The sequence below is a fragment of the Schistocerca americana genome, chromosome 4 (genome assembly GCF_021461395.2).
Source record: "Schistocerca americana isolate TAMUIC-IGC-003095 chromosome 4, iqSchAmer2.1, whole genome shotgun sequence".
Lineage (NCBI taxonomy): Eukaryota > Metazoa > Arthropoda > Insecta > Orthoptera > Acrididae > Schistocerca > Schistocerca americana.
In genome coordinates this window covers 156753302-156771481 of record NC_060122.1, presented here as the reverse complement: position 1 = coordinate 156771481, position 18180 = coordinate 156753302, and the positions used below count along the sequence as shown (strand labels likewise).

Here is an 18180-nt window from a genome sequence, read left to right as displayed (position 1 = left end):
ATCACCGACAATGCCGACGCTCTCGGTCGTTGTGATACGGCCGTTGGCCACTGCGTTGTCCGTGGTGAGATGTAATGCCTGAAATTTGGTATTCTCGGCACACACTTCACGATCTGAATCTCGGAATATGAAATTTCCGAGGTGGTAGTCGCACACGTCTAGCTCCAACTATCATTCCGCGTTCAAAGTCTGTTAATTCTCGTCGTGCGGCCGTAATCACGCCAGAAACCGGTCCACATGATTCAACTGAGTACCAACGACTGTCCGACAATGCGCTGCTCTTTTAAACCCGGTATAAGCGATACTACAGCCATCTGTATATGCGCATATCGCTATCGTATGACTTTTGTTACCTCAGTGTATATTGAAGTGTGTTAAAAATCATTAAGAAGTTTGCTGCTTCTCTCTTCATCCTTTATTTCAAGAAACCAGTGCAATACGGTACGATGGCTTAAGAAAAACCTACTGAGTTATAACTGCCACCTTAGCTTTTGTTTACAGGCGAGAATACGTAAACGGTACAAGACACGTAATATATAAATTTACTGAAAGTCATGGATGACCAGAATGAGGAATTTCGTTGAATTGTATCAGGTACAGAATGAGGTCACAAGGGGGTGAGGATGGCCAGTGGCTTGGGCTCGCCAGCGCTACCCGTCTCCGAGACGACCGTGGCAGATTTCTCCGTGGGAACCTCTTGGCCCTGCCTGCTCGCCGTCAGATCCACCTCTCTCGTGGCGGTATCTTTCACCTCTTGTTCGCGCTCCGCCGGAACTTCCGCTGGTTGCTCCTTCTCCTCCCCTTCCTCTTCTCTCGCCACCCCCTTCGGGACCCACGTTGCATAGCGCATCGAAACTACGGTGTTCCGAGGGTGCATTAGCCGACCGCGCCGGTCGAGGCGAATTTTGCGGTACTTAATACCGACTGGTGTGGGCGTCCCTTGGTACAGCACCTGCGAAAAGAAGGAAGTCGCTGTGTGAATGCTTCTTTCACGAAACTGGCGTTACAACAATGAAATCTAAATCCTGTAAATGCGTTTCATTTTCTCCCACCTTTGCTGAACTGGCATTCAGTTTACAGAGTCATCATAAGACGTCAGGTTTTAAGCCAAAACCTGCGAGCAGATAAATGATGCTATAAGATCAACCAATGCTACAAAAATTTTCTGTGCGGAGCGAAAACGATACGAACATTCTAAGATTTACAATGTCCCGACCGGGACTCGAACCCGGGATCTCCTGCTTACATGGCAGACGCTCTATCCAACCGAGCCACCGAGGACAAAGAGAATAACGTGATTGCAGGGATTTATCTCTGACACGCCCCCCGCGAAACCCACATTCTCAACGTATTGTCCCGCACTACATTCGTAGTGCCCCCGTCCATTATACTCATTACTCGCGGCGCGTTGCCGATTCCCGTAAGAGTTCGGGCACTGTTTGTGCCTTCGCACAGAGGAGGAAGATGGTCAAGTGGCCGGTGAGCCTTAACTATATATATACTAAGATGGTATCTGTTCTTTCTGACATGTCCGAAAGAACAGATACCATCTTAGTATATATTCTAAGATTTCGTTGAACGTTTTGTCATTCCAAAGATGATGAGAAACCCCGCTACTTAACAAGAATAAAATCACTGTCAGATGAAGACCATAAAGCCATGCGTGGTACAAAGTTGAGAAAAAGTTCTAGAAGTGACACTTTATTCAGGAAAGCTGCTAAAGATGGAGAAAAAATAATACCAATGGAACTTGCTAAAATACTGAGTTATAATGGCAGACGTACTGATTCGAGAGGTACAGTAGTCGTCAATGGCTTATAATTGGTTGTTTATGTCAGTGACAGGTGCGGTAAGAAACAAGTGATCATGACTAAATTCAATTGTATGTATATAATAACACCGGAATGTCTTCCTTGTACTTGATGGAGCTACAGAGGATAAAAACAGTACTGGAAGACAAAGACTGGAATATATCCAACAAATAACTGACGACGTTGGGTGCAAGTGTTACAGTGAAATGAAGAGGCTGACACAGGAGAGAAATGTGTGGCAGGCCACACCAAACCAGTCAGAAGAATGGAAAACGAAAACAGTGCGCACATGAGCTCATTCCATACTTTTTCACTACATCTTCTATAGAAATTAAAGCTGCATTTAACGGCCGAAACTTTTTGTGGCAGAGGCTGTAATATAGAACTAGTTTTATTTATGGAATGTTTGCTGAAGAAGACAATTCTCAAAACTTCAAAAATAATTTAATCGATCTGTTTCACAAGAAAGGGCGCAGATAAGACAAAGGAACTGCGAATGTGTTTCACATACAACTGGAAACTCGATATCTATACGCAGCAGTCGCTCCTGAATATCTGATGGATAGATTCCGAAACGCATTTTATGAGCAATAAAGCCATTTTTGGTCTGATGTTTGACTTTTATTATCACGGCCCAGTCAGCCTGAATGCCGATCTATTGATTATTATAATAATGGTAGCCTGCCTTCTGTATGACTATGTATATTTACACCGTAAAGAAACTGTTAATCAGCCAGCATGCTCTCCATTAAAAGCCAAATATTCACTGAAATTACTGCGAGCCGAAAAAAAAGACTTTCAAAGACCAGAAATTAACTACCTAATGTTAACTTACTTCACTTTTTCATGTTCATAGATCAGAGTCTTTCAGCCCAAAATTGGGCTACATCACATGCTTCACGTCATTCCTGCCCTAGTTCGTCGAGAGTACATTTACTGAGGTAGCTAAGAGCAGCCAGGAGTTGCTCAGTGTTCCGATATTAGCCACAACTCCGTCTGTTGTCATATTCATCAACAAGGCCGCACTTACTACGGTTTGTCTTCACTAGTGCTACATACTTTCTGGTGCTTTACAGGGCACTACAAATTTTCAGTCTAAGATTTCCACCGCTGTAGATCAGGATAGAAGTTTTGGGGCTATATGACTTCTTTGTTCAATAATCTCTTGCGACATTTAAGTCTTCCAGGTCTCAGGTAGCTCCAAACAAGGAATGCCGTTGATCAAAGATATACATATTTGAAAACTGGGGCTCACTAAAAAGACCGCTTTGTATAGTTTATCGAGAGATGAGGGTTTCAAATAGCCAGTAATTAATCAGCATTGTATCGTATCTGCAACCAATATGTAACGTACCTGCAACCAGTATTGCCTATGTTCGTCTGTAAAAATAGACTTGATTAGCAACCTGAGCTATCAGTAAACGGAATGTAACCTGCATAACACTGTGGCGAAGACGCTGTGTGGCGTCGCAACTAGTGCGCGATCGCCCATTTGTCTATTAAAAGCTTTACTTCAGAATGTATGTGGGCTGCAATGTGACTTTTCGCATTATGTGTAAGATGAAGTCTTGGGATGACTTCCGCGTTATGGTCCAGTGTTAATGGTATCTGGTAGTGACCAGAAACTGTTTATGAAAACTTTAGAGTGCTGTGATAATTCGTTCCGACGAAAATCGCGAGTGGCAGTACTGAGTATATTCTTACTGAGTATTTTATGGCGAGCATAAACTTTTACTAAAGACAACCATGAATATCGTGTGCAGAAGTAACTGGCCGATCATTGACTGTGTCACTAGTTATTGGATTCGGAATTTGGGAAGGTAGAAGTTCTGGCTGTTTTAGGTATGGTGATAACTGTGAGCAGAAACTCTAGTAATTTTCGTAAATGTGGGCTGATGATCTTGATTAACGGCTATAAAGATCTATTAAGGTTTAAATTTGAGCTTCATGTTTAAAGTACAAGTGACATCCGCTTTCCGAATCAGTTCTTTAAAGTACATAGACAATTTTCAACAAATTTTACTTATAGCGGCCTCCGGCGTGTAGCTATGAGGTTACAGTTTCCTCAACACTGCTTTTCTGTGATCTCGTAAGTAGCTGCAGTCTGGAGTTTACGTGCGAAGATCTACCGCTGTAAAGAGGTAGGTGAACAAAAATTATAAAAGAAATTGCATTGCAGCAGCGACGTATAATCCGCCGCAATTGGTGCATCGCACACAGGCACGTAAAAATCCGTCGCAGCTGCATACGACAACACGCTGCCAGGGGAAGCCGTAAACATTCGCACGTGTGCCCGAGGCAGCAGAAACTAGAAACTTAGAGCGAAAAACCGTTTTGTCACTATTCTAGGTAACGCGGTCAGAGCGACGAGTTGAATAGCAACAGCACGACTTGGCTGTCCAAGAATCTCAAGTGGCCCGAGCAATTTTGGCCGTTTACCGCGAGCAGAATACCTGGGAACGTAGCGGCAATACTTAAAGGGAGACGTCTTGGTTTATTTGTATACTCTGTCTCACACAGGGCATCGCTCTCTTTTCCTCGCGGAATGCGACGGCAAGGAGGGAAGAAATTTTGAAAGGTACCTCATCATTAGCGAGAATGTAATGTTCGCTTTGAAAAATAGAACGAGCTACGTAATTTGCGGAAGGGCGGAGACAAGACGCTGGAGGGGAGCGGCTCTCTCTCTCTCCAGGTGCGAGGAGCGCACTAGTATTTGGCATTCCGAATTTAGCCTCTGAGGAGGCAGGAGTTCACTCTTGACTGCTTCCGATAAACAACGATTCTCTTATCGCTTGTCATGAGACAATGCACTTTGCATTCGTCGCAAACAGCGTAGAGAGGGAAGTTTGTTAGATCCAAGTAGGCGAGCTTCACTCACTGTGCGCGTTATCGAGAGCTTAACTCAGGATCACATTTTGATTTACTACATGTCCGATGACGGTAGTGCTGTTAGAACAGTTGGGAGCTTTGTTTAATGCAGTTTCACGTAGGTTTGCACTTGCAGATGGACGCATACCGTCGTCACCGTCGTCCAGTAATGATAACTTCCAGTAGCAGGTTTCGGTCACTATTTTCAGCGTAGGGCATGTTAGACGCTATCAACTACGTCACCGGCAGAGTCTTGCTGCAGCTGCACGCAGTCAGCAGACTCCACCGCCACGCCGACCATGCTATGAACATGGTAATACAGAAAACGCCCGCTTTCCTAGCTGCGCATTCTTCAATTTCTTTGCAATGTGCTAGATGCTCATAAAGACGCAAGGCACAATATTCACCGTTTGCCCGCTAAGAGTGTCATATGTTCAGCTTTTTTTTTTTTTTAATTCCTTTCTCATTTATTACACCAGGTCAACCCGTCTCGTGTAATTTTATTTATGTGTTAAATTAGAATGAAGTCATACAATGCTCATGTTAAAAGGCAAATACCAGGGCAGGCACCTTATATAATTCACTTGTTGTGAGCTCTTGGTGTCAATTCAATCCTATTTGTTGTTTTCTCTCGTTTTTTTTTTTTTTTTTTTTTGACACTTTCTACAGTATCTGGTGATACTTTTTTATTTTTGTTTATCATTATTTGAATAATTTATGAGTGAATGTTTAATGAATTTGACAAAATTTCAATAATTATTGCATATGAAGTTTAATGCAATTTCACTGAATAAACCACTTATATGTTGAACAGCACTCCTAGCATTTCATTTATAGAATCTAAATAAATTCACATCTCTTTCTCCCTCCCACACGAGGTATCTTGCAAAACCACTAAAGCATAATGGCAATAATAATGACATAGGTATCACTAATGGATGAGTGGTAGATTAACCAATTATTTCAATTTCAAAGTTACATTAACATTTAATAACCACAGCATATTTATTAACTGATGTGGAGGACAGTTATTGTTATTTGGAAGATAAACAGGCTTCTTTAACTGAGAAGCAAAACAAGAGATTATTGCAAACTCGGAGTAACAATCAGGTGCCTAAGCCTGCAATTGTGCTTTAAGCTATGCTTGAGAGTTTTTCTTTGAATTCCGTCTTCAAGCGTGGTTAAGCTACCTAAATCTCTCCTGGCTATATAAACGAAATCAGGCCTTGAGTGTGGTAAGATGTGCCATCACCGACGTACGGGTAGCGTGACACGTCTTCCGTCTCCACTCTCGCAGACAGACCTCGTCTCACAACAATGTTTAGAATCGCGTTCCAATGTTTCGCCCTCAGGTCGATAGCTGTGTGCTTACACAGTGCAAAGAATAGCATTAAGTTGATTATATTGTTTTCAATGTAGTGGAGAGTTCTGACACACTCCTTGCAGCATGTTTAATTTAAGATTAATTTGACCTTTCTGATATATAGATCTGGACAACATCGAAAAAGCATATTCTGCTGTGGAAAAGGATAGTGACTGGGGTATGGTTTTCAGCACCTTTCGTCGAAAGGCTCAGCTGCTGCCCGCTAATTTCATCAGTACGTTATTTCTGGCTACGACTTTACGACGTATTCTCTCACAGTGATGCTTGTACTTAGTGATCGGTCCAGTACGGCACGCATGTATGTTGATTTATCTGAATTCCAGGGTGATACCATTCCAGGTTACATTCAGTATACGCCTTGCCTATTTTGTGCGAACATGGAAGGCACTGTGTCTTTGGAGGATTTAGTTTGAGGGAATTTTTCTGGTAATACTCTGACAGGATGGTTAGAGCATGTTCCAGGTTTTTCTACCCTCTCAAACTCTTTCCGTGTGTCATGATGGCCATATTGTCGTCGTAAGGAAGTGACTCGAGCAATTTCCTATTTGTTGGTCGTTGGTATACAGGTCGAATAGGAGGGGAGCCGGGACACTGCCCTGGATGACCCCATTTTTCTACAGAAGCCATCGGCTCTTTCTGCCCTCCAGCGTCACATAGTTCATTGTCTTCTGTAGCAGGAATTTGGTGACTTTTACAATTTGGTAATCTTGAAGTGAGTCAGACAATTTTTTTATGTGCGATTCATGGGTCACTGTGCCGAATGCAGAGCTTATGTCAACCAAGGCTAGTCCAGTTATTTGTCTATTTTCGTATCCTTCCTGGCTTGGCTGGTGGAAGGTTTTTCCAGGTCTGAAACCGACATGTTACCGCAGGAGCTTTGAATTCGCAATGACCGCTGTGCTGTTCAGTATCAATAGTTCATAAAGATTGTGTGGGTGACACACGGAGGATATCGGGCAATAGTTCATCGGTCTGCGTCTGTCCCTGGCTTTAACAGTGCCACTGACTTGGTTTTTCTACGTAACTGTGAGACCTTGCAAGTTTTGAGGCAGTGATTTGTAAGGTCCACGATCCACCGTTTGGCTCCAACTCGAAACTGCCTTACCTGTCCCACACATACGTCACCAACCCTATCTAATTTTTCATTTTTTATTGAGTTCAGTCCAAGGTTGAGTTCTTTTAAGGCAAATGGGACAACAAAGATATTAGGTGCTTTCTGTTGTCGTCTATTGATTTAGAAGTTTTGTTGGATCTTCATTTAGGAGAAGTTGGTAGGCACCATGGTTGGGTGATACTTTTTACTGTTGTTTGACTCCCTTAGTACCACAATTGAGTTTCTGACTATGTTAGAGGCCGTTTTACTGCACCAGGTTGTCCTTCCAAGAATTAAATCCACTTCTACTGTCTTTCTTCCTTTGATTCATCAGTGAGGCCTGGGATAAAATATTGACTGCAGCCTCCCAGAATATGTATCTCTGGAAGTATTTTGGAGAATTGATACGGATCTTCTGTAGTTGTCTCGTAATGGAGTGTTCAAATGGCTCTAAGCACTATGGGACTTAACATCTGAGGTCATCAGTCCCCTAGACTTAGAACTAGTTAAACCTGACTAACCTAAGGACATCACACACATCCATGCCCGAGGCAGGATTGGAACCTGCGACCGCAGCAGACGCGTGGTTTCAGACTGAAGCACTTAGAACCGCTCGGCCACCACGGCCGGCACGTAATGGATTGAGTGTACTTAATTTTTCGTCGAAATTTTCAATAAACTCCAGCCTCCTGGTCTTTTTAAGTTGCAGAATGGTATTTTTGTTGGTCTAATAGGCATCGGTAGAGCACGTTTGCACTGGAGAAGCAGTTGTCAGGGTTGTAATCGTGCTTCCATATTTTCCTACCAAAAGAGCACCGTAAATCTGCCCATTGTTCCTATTGTGGTCGTTGTCATCCGTTTCTTTGTAGCTCTACCTTGCGCTCTGATAATTTAAGTCTGTTATAGAAATTTTGCATTATTGTCTGACTGACCTCCTCAACCTCTACTTGGAAAATATGATTGACTAATGCTCATTAGATGACAAAGGCGTAGAAATTGGAGGAAGAAGAGTAGGGTGTTTGAGGTTTGCTGATGACATGGTCCTTCTCGCCACCGGGGAAAATGAATTACAGGATTTGGTGGACACCATTGAAACTAACGGAAAAAATATGGAATGAAAATTAACACAAATAAAACAAAAGTATTGGCACTAGGAGGAAATAAGGAAATAAAAATTATGGTAAATGGAGAAATACTAAAACAGGAGCAAAATTTTAAGTATCTTGGAAGCAGGATAGACACCGACTGGAAGTGCACCACAGAAATTAAAACAAGGATAGCAACGGCAAAAGAGGTGTTTTATAGGAAAAGGAGAATTTTCTGCATCGATCTGGACAGAGGACTCAGGAAGAGACACATAAAATGTCTTGTATGGAGTGTTGTTCTGTATGGCGCTGAAACATGGACTATGAGGAAGAAAGCAGAGAAAGGCTGCAGGCTTTTGAGATCTGGACATGGCGGAGGATGGAAAGAATAAGTTGGACGGACAGAGTAAAAAATGAAGAGGTACTGAAAAAGTGGGAGAGAAAAGACAGTTACAAGATGTAATAAAGAGAAGAAAAAGAAATTGGATTGGGCATATATTAAGAAAGAATGACGGACTGATAAAAACAGTTTTAGAAGGTTATGTAGAAGGGAAAAGGAAGCGAGGAAGGAAGAGATTCCAGATACTGGATGACATGATGGGCGGTAACAACATACAGCAGCCTTAAGAAGGAAGCAATGGATCGCAGAAAATGCAGAGGCAAAGGATCTGCTAATATAGCAGATAACTGATGATGATGATGACCTCCTCAGGCAATTTGCACATAGATGACACGGTGAAGGTGCTGCATTCGATTGTCAGTAGCTCGGTATTGTTGCATTTGCACCTGCCTATCGATATTTTGTGAAGATTGCGTTGCCGTATATTATAGTGGGGAGTTCGCATGGCTAAACGCATTCCCTCAATTTGTAGTCTTGTTTCTCCTTTGTCTCGGAGTGTTTTACCAAGCGAGGTGGCGCAATGGTTAGCACACTGCATTTGCATTCGGGAGGGTGACGCTTCAAACCTTCGTGTGGCCATTCTGATGTAGGTTTTCGTGATTTCCCGAAATTACTTCAGGCAAATGCCGGGATGGTTACTTTGACTAAGGGCACAGCCGATTTCCTTCCCCATTCTTGCCTAATACGAGCTTTCGCTTCGTCTTAAATGACCTCGTTGTCGACGGGACATAACCTCCTCCTCCCTCCTCCTTGGTGCGTTTCAAGGAGGCACAGTACGTCTCATTTGTGTGTGCAGCAAAGCACTGACAGTACTTGTAGTTTATTCCTGGTAATTCCCTCATTTAGTTTTTTTTTTTTTTTTTTTATTTTTGGCTGTGGAGGGACAAGGGAACAGTCTCCGCGCGTATACTGGAGGAAAAAGGAATTTCGGCTTCTCCTGGAAACATTGCGATAAAAAGGAGGGTCAATCCCAACTTTAGAAGAGGATATAGCTCAATGAACCGCCTGCATAACATGCAAAAGAATACCGGTAAAAAGTGAGCTAATTTGCACCTCGAGATAACACTAATCAAGTCTAAGATTAGCAAGAACATTTTAAGTTTTGACACTCTATGTAGCTTCCTTTTTTCCTTAATGTTACTCTTTTTCATCGTTCACAATCAAGAGCTTGGATGTTGTGGTTTAAAGTTTCAGATAAATTTACGATCGAAGATCTATGTGTTTCTGGAGATGCTAACCTGTAAAGAATATCGCTGCACTCTTAAGGAAAACTAATACCACGGTTCAGTCGTCATTTTGTGTTAAGACTTTGGCCAGACAGGCTTAACCTTGTAAGGGACTGTTAATTATTCCAGTTGGGGACTGGGGACTGATCTGTGTTGAAGATACGCTGAGACAATGACGAAAAGAAATACTGTTTTACACCCATAAATTTAATAAACGAAATTATCTGATGACAACGCTGTTTGCCAATGACCACCTTATTACAGCTGACGTGAGGATACAAATGTTTTATATATATAACAACCCCGATCTACAATTTAAAATTTCGATCCAAAAAGTGAAAGTAATGACGTTTAAAGGTGAAGACATGGTCAACAAAAACAAATGAAACCAAAGTAGAGAAAATCAATGAATTCAACTTCACAAATGAAAAATACTTACATAAAAAAATTAAAGTACATTTAAGAAACAGGTGCGAAAAGAAACCCTAATAAGGTTACCAAAAAAATGGCTTTACCATTGGCATACGTGGCAGTGAGACCTGTACAAAAACAAAATAACAAGTGGAAATGAATGAAAAATGCAAGACGTGGAAATGAGATTTTCAAGAATGACAGCTTATTTTAGACAATCTGATACGGAATTCAACAATCAGACAAGAACTACGACTCATAAGCGTAAATGAACAGGTCGTAATGTATGAAGGTAAATGGAGAAATCATGTGACAAGAATGAGTCGAAGAAGAATGCCTAAAACCTAATGAATTATGGAGCAATAGGGAAAATGACAATAATCAGAAGTAGAAAAATGTGGAGATTCAAAATGAAATAACTATAGGTGTTATCGCCTAAGGTCAGCGCCGGCATGCCAGTCCGGAATGACAGAGAAGACATGGCTTTGAGATGAGGTCAGCCAATTGCACGCTGACCGGCCTCCATCCAGGACTACAACGTGACAGCAGCGGCCCCTAGGTGAAGAGAGCATAACCGCCGTGTCAGACCGGTGGCAGCCAACTTCGATAGCAGCTTCAACGTTAGTGACTTCGTTAGTCGATGCATCGTAGCCTCTATCATTAGCAATCTCTATGTAGCACAGGCTTGTGTTTGTCTCTTCTGAAGAAGACTGATTATTTTGCATGTCGCCCTTTGCTTGCGGCTCATCATCGAAGTTAAGTACACTACTGGCCATTAAAATTGATACATCAAGAAGAAATGCAGATGATGAACGGGTATTCATTGGACAAATATATTATACTAGAACTCACATGTGATTACACTTTCACGCAATTTGGGTCCATAGATCCTGAGAAGTCAGTACCCACAACTAACACTTCTGGCCGTAACAACGGCCTTGATACGCCTAGGCATTGAGTCAAACAGAGCTTGGATGGCGTGTACAGGTACAGCTGACAACGCAACTTCAACACGATACCACAGTTCATCAAGAGTAATGACTGGCGTATTGTGACGAGCCAGTTGCTCGGCCACCATTGACCAGAGGTTTTCAATTGGTGAGAGATCTGGAGAATGTGCTGGCTAGGGCAGCAGTCGAACATTTTCTGTATCCAGTAAGGCCCGTACAGGACCTGTAACATGCGGTCATGCATTATCCTGCTGAAATGTAGGTTTTCGCAGGGATCCAAGGAAGGGTAGAGCCACGGGTCGTAACACATCTGAAAAGTAACGTCGCTGTTCAAAGTGCCGTCAATGCGAACAAGAGGTGACCGAGACGTGTAACCAATGGCACCCCATACCATCATGCCAGGTGATACGCCAGTATGGCGATAACAAATACACACTTCCAATGTGCGTTCACCGCAATGTCGCCAAACACGGATGCGACCACCATGATGCTGTGAACAGAACCTGGATTCATCCGAAAAAATTACGCTTTGCCATTCATGCACCCAGGTTCGTCGTTGAGTACACCATCGTAGGCGCTCCTGTCTGTGATGCACCGTCAAGGGTAACCGCAGCCATGGTCTCCGGGCTGATAGTCCATGCTGCTGCAAACGTCGTCGAACTGCTCGTGCAGATGGTTGTTGTCTTGCAAAAATCCCCATCTGTTGACTCAGGGATCGAGACGTGGCTGCACGATCCGTTACAGCCATGCGGATAAGATGCCTGTCATCTCGACTACTAGTGATACGAGGCCGTTGGGATCCAGCACGGCGTTCCGTATTACACTCCTAAACCAACCCATTCCATATTCTGCTAACAGTCATTGGATCTCGACCAACGCGAGCGGCAATGTCGCGATACGATAAACAGCAATCGCGATAGGCTACAATCCGGCCTTTATCAAAGTCGGAAACGTGATGGCACGCATTTCTCCTCCTTACACGAGGCATCACAACAACGTTTCACCAGGCAACGCCGGTCAACTGCTGTTTGTGTATGAGAAATCGGTTGGAAACTTTCCTCATGTCAGCAAGTTTTAGGTGTCTCCACCGGCGCCAACCTTGTGTGAATGCTCTGAAAAGCTAATCATTTGCATATCACAGCGTCTTCCTGTCGGTTAAATTTCGCGTCTGTAGCACGTCATCTTCGTGGTGTAGCAATTTTAATGGCCAGTAGTGTATTTGTACTTGTTATAAAAAATTTCATTAATACGAGTAGTTCTAGACGCTTCAGTCCGGAACCGCGCTGCTGCTACTGTCGCAGGTTCGAATCCTGCCTCGGGCATGAATGTGTGTGATGTCCTTAGGTTACTTAGGTTTAAGTACTTTTAAGTTCTAGGTGTCTGACGACTTCAGAAGTTAAGTCCCATAGTGCTCACAGCCATTTGCATACGAGTAGTTTGTTTGTTTGTCTAAGTAACCAAGTATGCAGGATTCCTAGTCACAAAAATAGGTAATAGAGATAAGAAGAGACCGTAGCAGTAAATGGCCTATACTTGTGGAAAGAGGAAGGACAACTCATGACAAATGTTTGACAGGTACGCGTAACAGTTGTGTTTATGTATGCCGTGTATAGGTATGTATGTAAGCACGTATTTTAATGTCTTTACGTATAGCTGACTCTTATATATTTCACGTACTTGGTGCAGCTGGGAACAGTTATGTATTTGATATTGGGGAACCTTCTTTAAACTTGTGTAGTATTAATATATCTGTTGTATATAATGTCACACAGTAATTATTTTGCCTCGTAACGTTTCGTATAATTTTATCCACGTGTAGATGACTTGAATATGGACCCTTGACAGAAACTGGGTGTCTCAGAATACTTATTAATTACCGTAGCTGTTGATAACTTCACGAAGCCATTCTTTAAAGAATGGAGGGATGAACAGAGCTGTCTTGCGTTCAATGATGAGAGCTAATTATTTTCTGAAATGGAAGTCTCTGGAAAGACAGGGACAACAGCACGACTAAAGCTCAATAAAGGTTATAGAAATAATTCTAAACGCGTGAAATCTGTGATAACTTCTGATTTTAAAAGGGGCTATCCGTCTATCGACAGAAATGCACTGATCAGTATTATAAAGGAATTCGGACTCGTTAATAAAGCAGCCAAAATAATTAAACGAACTTAAATACAACATCGAAAGAAAATTTACGGAGACTCTATCAAATCATTTTGAAACATAGTCGGGTGTGGCAAAAGGAGATGGTTCCCCACCTCTGCTTCTCAACTTATCATCTGAGACGGTCGTAAGACAATGGAGGAAATCCATCAATACTAAAGCAGTTCAACTAGAAAAAAATCAAAATTAAATTACCATAGGTCGTCGAGGTTTTTCAGACGACATAGCGTTTGTTATTAATAACTGGATAGTCCCACAGAACAAATTGGAGTGCTGCAAAAACAAGCAGCCAAAATACGACTACAATAGCACTTGAAAAAGAAAAAAAAGAAAAACAGAGTTCATGAAAACTATTAATAAGAACATCAAAATCTTAAAATTTATGACAGCGCAGTACCTAAAATAAATTATTTTAAATACTTAGGTGGATGGATAGCCATCTGTATAAGAGAAAAGATGGCAATAGGAAACAAAATACATACGACAGAGTGATGAAAAATAATGCTTCCCAAATTTTTATGTGAAAGCTCTTAAAGCTTTAAAACAAAGTTATTCTTCATGCCTACATGTTTTCAGCCCCTTGACGCTAGTCGGCTCCGAAGTGTAGCGTGTAACATTGTGTTGTGTAGCCTTGCGTTTATTGTCATCGATCATGCTCCATACAGTCCCGACATGGTCCCATCCGATTTTCATCTGTTTCCAAAATTTAAAGAACATGTTTGAGACTTTCACTTTGATCGCGAAGAAGCGGTGCAAGCGAAGTTGAGGTTGTGGCTCAGTCAAAAGTCAAGCATTCTAGAGTAACTGTATCAAAAATTGGTCTCTCGTTGGGAGAAATGTGTTTGTCGCCACAAATAAATCATTAGACATGAAGAATACAGATTTAGAACGTTGATAACGTTTTTTTTATTTAAAAAGGTTTAAGAGTATTATGAATATTTCGGCAAGTCCTCGTAAAATGACAAGATCATTCCATACTACAAAAAGCACATATAACAATTCCTTTTGTGTCGGTAAATAAAACTATCAACAATATTCTATCGAAAAGTGTTAAGGATCAGATACAGTATGCAACAGAAACACTTAAAACGATCAAATTAGGGGAACTCGAAAAACTGGAACAAGTTGATAGAAGACCCTTAAGGAAATTACAGTGACCTAAAAGTATTAGTAATGCCGAATACAAACTGAGATGAAACTAAGTCTATTTGAAAATGGACAAGATAACAGAAGTAATGAGAAAAAGAAAACTACAGTTCTGAGCTCACATACCGAATGGATAATAACAGATTAACCAAGCGAACTTTCAACTTACTAAATGTTTACAAATCCAGATCCACACGACTGAGTGAAACTAACAAAGATAAGAAAGACATTGGAGTTAAAACAGGTCTGACTGATGACAGAAACAACTTTGTTAGGTTAGTACTTAGGTCCGTAGCTTTTTTGTTTGCATATCGGTATTCCGGTAGCTATGGGTTTATTTATCGATTGTCATTTTTTGTTTGTAGTTCACTGTTGCGATCTGAGTTTACGTACTGTCACTTTGTCATTGGGATATAGTGAGTGGAGCTGCGAGTGCCGTGTGAAGAAAGCGGAACATATGCGACATTCTTCTGTTTAGACGGGTGACAACGGCGAGGCAGCCAGAAACATTTCGCCGTGTATGGAGATAATGTCATTATACAGAGAACGGCAAGAAAATGATTTTCTCGTTTTTAAGGAGGATCGTTTTGACATTAGTGACTCTCCACGTTCAGGACGACATTTGCAATGTTATGAAAGTCGTTTAGACGCATTAATCCACAATGATTCACGTCAGTGTACTCGAGAACTGGCAACTGTGATCAACCGTGATCAGTCCGCCATTGTGTGACATTTGCATCCAAAAGGGAACGTCGTAAAATCTGTCGAATGAGTACCGCATGCTTTAACCCAAAATCACAAACACTTCTCCACACGGAACTCCATTTTATAGCGTCCATAGCTCCACTCACTATGTCCAAATGACAAAGTGACAGTATATAAAATCGGAAAGCAACAGGGAACTACAAACAGGAAATGACATTCGACAAATAAACCCATAGCTACCGTATGTGCATCTCTGATCATCAACTGGCTCGTGAACAACGCCGATCGTTCCTGTCCTGTATCATTACTGGTGACGAGAAATGTTGTCTTTATATTAACATCAGGAAAATAAAGTAATGGTTGAGCCCAAACAAAGCAGCAATTCCCCATACAAAGACCTTGCACGCATCCACAAAGAATAAAGTTATGCATCTGGTGGAACAGTGACGATGTGGTGTACTGCGAGTTGCTTCCCCGAGTTGTAACCATCACTGTTGACAGTTATCAACAGGACGCCTTGCAGGCACAGTCGAAGAACAGCACCTGGAAGACTGCATGAAGTATGCTACGGCACGATAACGCCCGCCCGCATTCGGCTAGACCGACAAGAAACACTACAGAAGTTGGGTTGGGAAATCATTCCGCGCCATCTTATGCACCTTATCTTTTGCCGTCACATTCTCGGCTTTTCGGCTATCTGTCGAACAACGTTCCAGGAACTTCCTTGTCGCATAAAGATGCGTCCAAACATGGTTCGCTCTTTGCCTCAAAGTTAAGTGATTTCTACATTCGCGGAATCGAAAAGTTACCCAGCGTTAGCAGACCATCAATGGTGAAGGAGAATGGATGTCTCAAAAGAAAGTGTGTATTTGAAGAGCTCTCTGCGCATGTGCAACAAATTGGAGGAGAGGGCGACGGGGGGACGTTCACAACTTGTTTGACCCTTAGGAATTCAGTCGACATAGAGTTCTTCTCAGGAGCGAACGGAGCGCTCTGTGGGTGATAATTTAGGAAAACGGTGATTCTGTGAGTGTAGGACGGAGAAAATTTTGGAGTGATCGTGGACTGCGTTATGTAAATGATTCTCCGGGTGTTCGCCTTATCCGAGCAGACTGGCTTAATACTGGCCAAAACGAAATCTGGGCGTCCAAGGTGATCAGCAGCGGGTGAATCCGCGGAGAGTGTAAACCGGTCTGTTCGTGACGATGCTAACTTCTCCATTCGTAAGGATGCAAATTCTTTGAACGTGCATAGATCATCTCTGCACCGAATTCCGCAAAAATACCTTAAACTGCACCCTTACAAAATCCGACTGATGCAAGAACTAAAACCTCAGTATGCCAGGCATAGGCTGCAGTTCGTTACTGATGTGGCAGAGTGCTGTCCATTTAATATCTTGTTTCCTGACGAGGCTCATTTTCACCTGAACCGTAGAGTCAATAACCAAACTTGCTACTACCAGAGTGTAACGAATCCTAAACAGAAGCAAGAGAAACCTCTTTGCTTGCCTGAAGTTACTGCAAGGGCTGCGTTGTCGGCACGAGGAATAACTGGCCCGAACGTTTTCGAGGCGAGAGCTGTCGCGCAGTTACAATGAAATCGGATCATTATGTGACGATATTAAATGACATTTTTGCGCCTGAAAATTTCAAAACTTTCTTGGTTATAACCAGAAAATATGGTTTCAGCAAGACGGAGCCACAGTACAGACATCCAATGCGTCTATACTGCGAGTTCGTGTTATTTTCCCTGCAAAATTGATCTCTAGGAAGAGTGACATAAATTGGACCCCTGAAGTTCAAATTTAAGTCCCATGGATTTTTTCATATGAGGGTATCTCAAATCTAAAGTGTATGGCAGTAATCCGACGTCTCTGGAGCAACTGAAAAAAATATCCCTAGCGAAATGGGAACCATCTCAGTGTCTACATGCCGAGCCGCCATGCAAAATTTTGGTCTTCCTTTAAATGAATGCTTTAGGCGTACTGGGACTGGATTTAAATGATATTATTTTTAAGAAGTAAATTCCTAAACTGTATATTTCAATAATAAAAACAAAATTTTGTCAGCAGAATTAGTAACGGTAACACCACTTATCTTGAACAACAGTCGCTGCTAACATTATATCTTTGCGAGGAATTTTTGATAAGATATGTCCGTGGGATAACCTAATGGAAACATATAAATCAAACTGGGTATCGTTTTCGAAACGCCAGCCTAATTAGGCATTCTTATGTCTAGCAATACAAAATACAATAAAGCAGAAGGCAATGCTAAGGCTACCCTAACTTTCTTTGACACACAAACTAAATTCTTTATTTATATTTGTTCACACTACAACACAGTAATCTAACCTTACAAATAAATGTATTGCTAACGTGGAAGTCAAACAAACAAATCGCCAATGAGATAGTAAACAGAAACATATGCCTCTCAACATCACGTTCCTTAAATTAACTAGATACAGCAGTTTATAGAACAAACTCACATGAAACTAGTAGCAATACCAAACAGGGACGAGCATGAAATGATTCTAATTTAAATCAGAGGTTCTGTTAATGATCATACTCTATAAATTCACTGCTTAATACAGGGTCTCTAATCCTGTGTATTGAACAACTTGCATTAGAATAGCCAACACAGAAAATATTTCTTTCAAAAATGGTTCAAATGGCTCTGAGCACTATGCGACTTAACTTCTGAGGTCATCAGTCGCCTAGAACTTAGAACTAATTAAACCTAACTAACCTAAGGACATCACACACATCCATGCCCGAGGCAGGATTCGAACCTGCGACCGTAGCTGTCCCGCGGTTCCGGACTGAGCGCCTAGAACCGCTAGACCACCGCGGCCGGCAATTTTCTTTCTTAAGCTCGGTTTGAGGCAATTAAACGGAGTGCAAATCTCGCTACACTGGCTCTGAAGGAGCTTTGCA

General features: G+C 41.9%; 1 non-coding gene across 1 annotated transcript; it reads right to left on the bottom strand.

Moving 5' to 3' along the window:
* Positions 1-1207: 1207 nt before the first annotated feature.
* Trnat-ugu lies at positions 1208-1282 on the bottom strand. Its single transcript has one exon. It is a non-coding gene; the product is annotated as a tRNA-Thr (tRNA).
* Between the last annotated feature and the right edge of the window lie 16898 nt (positions 1283-18180).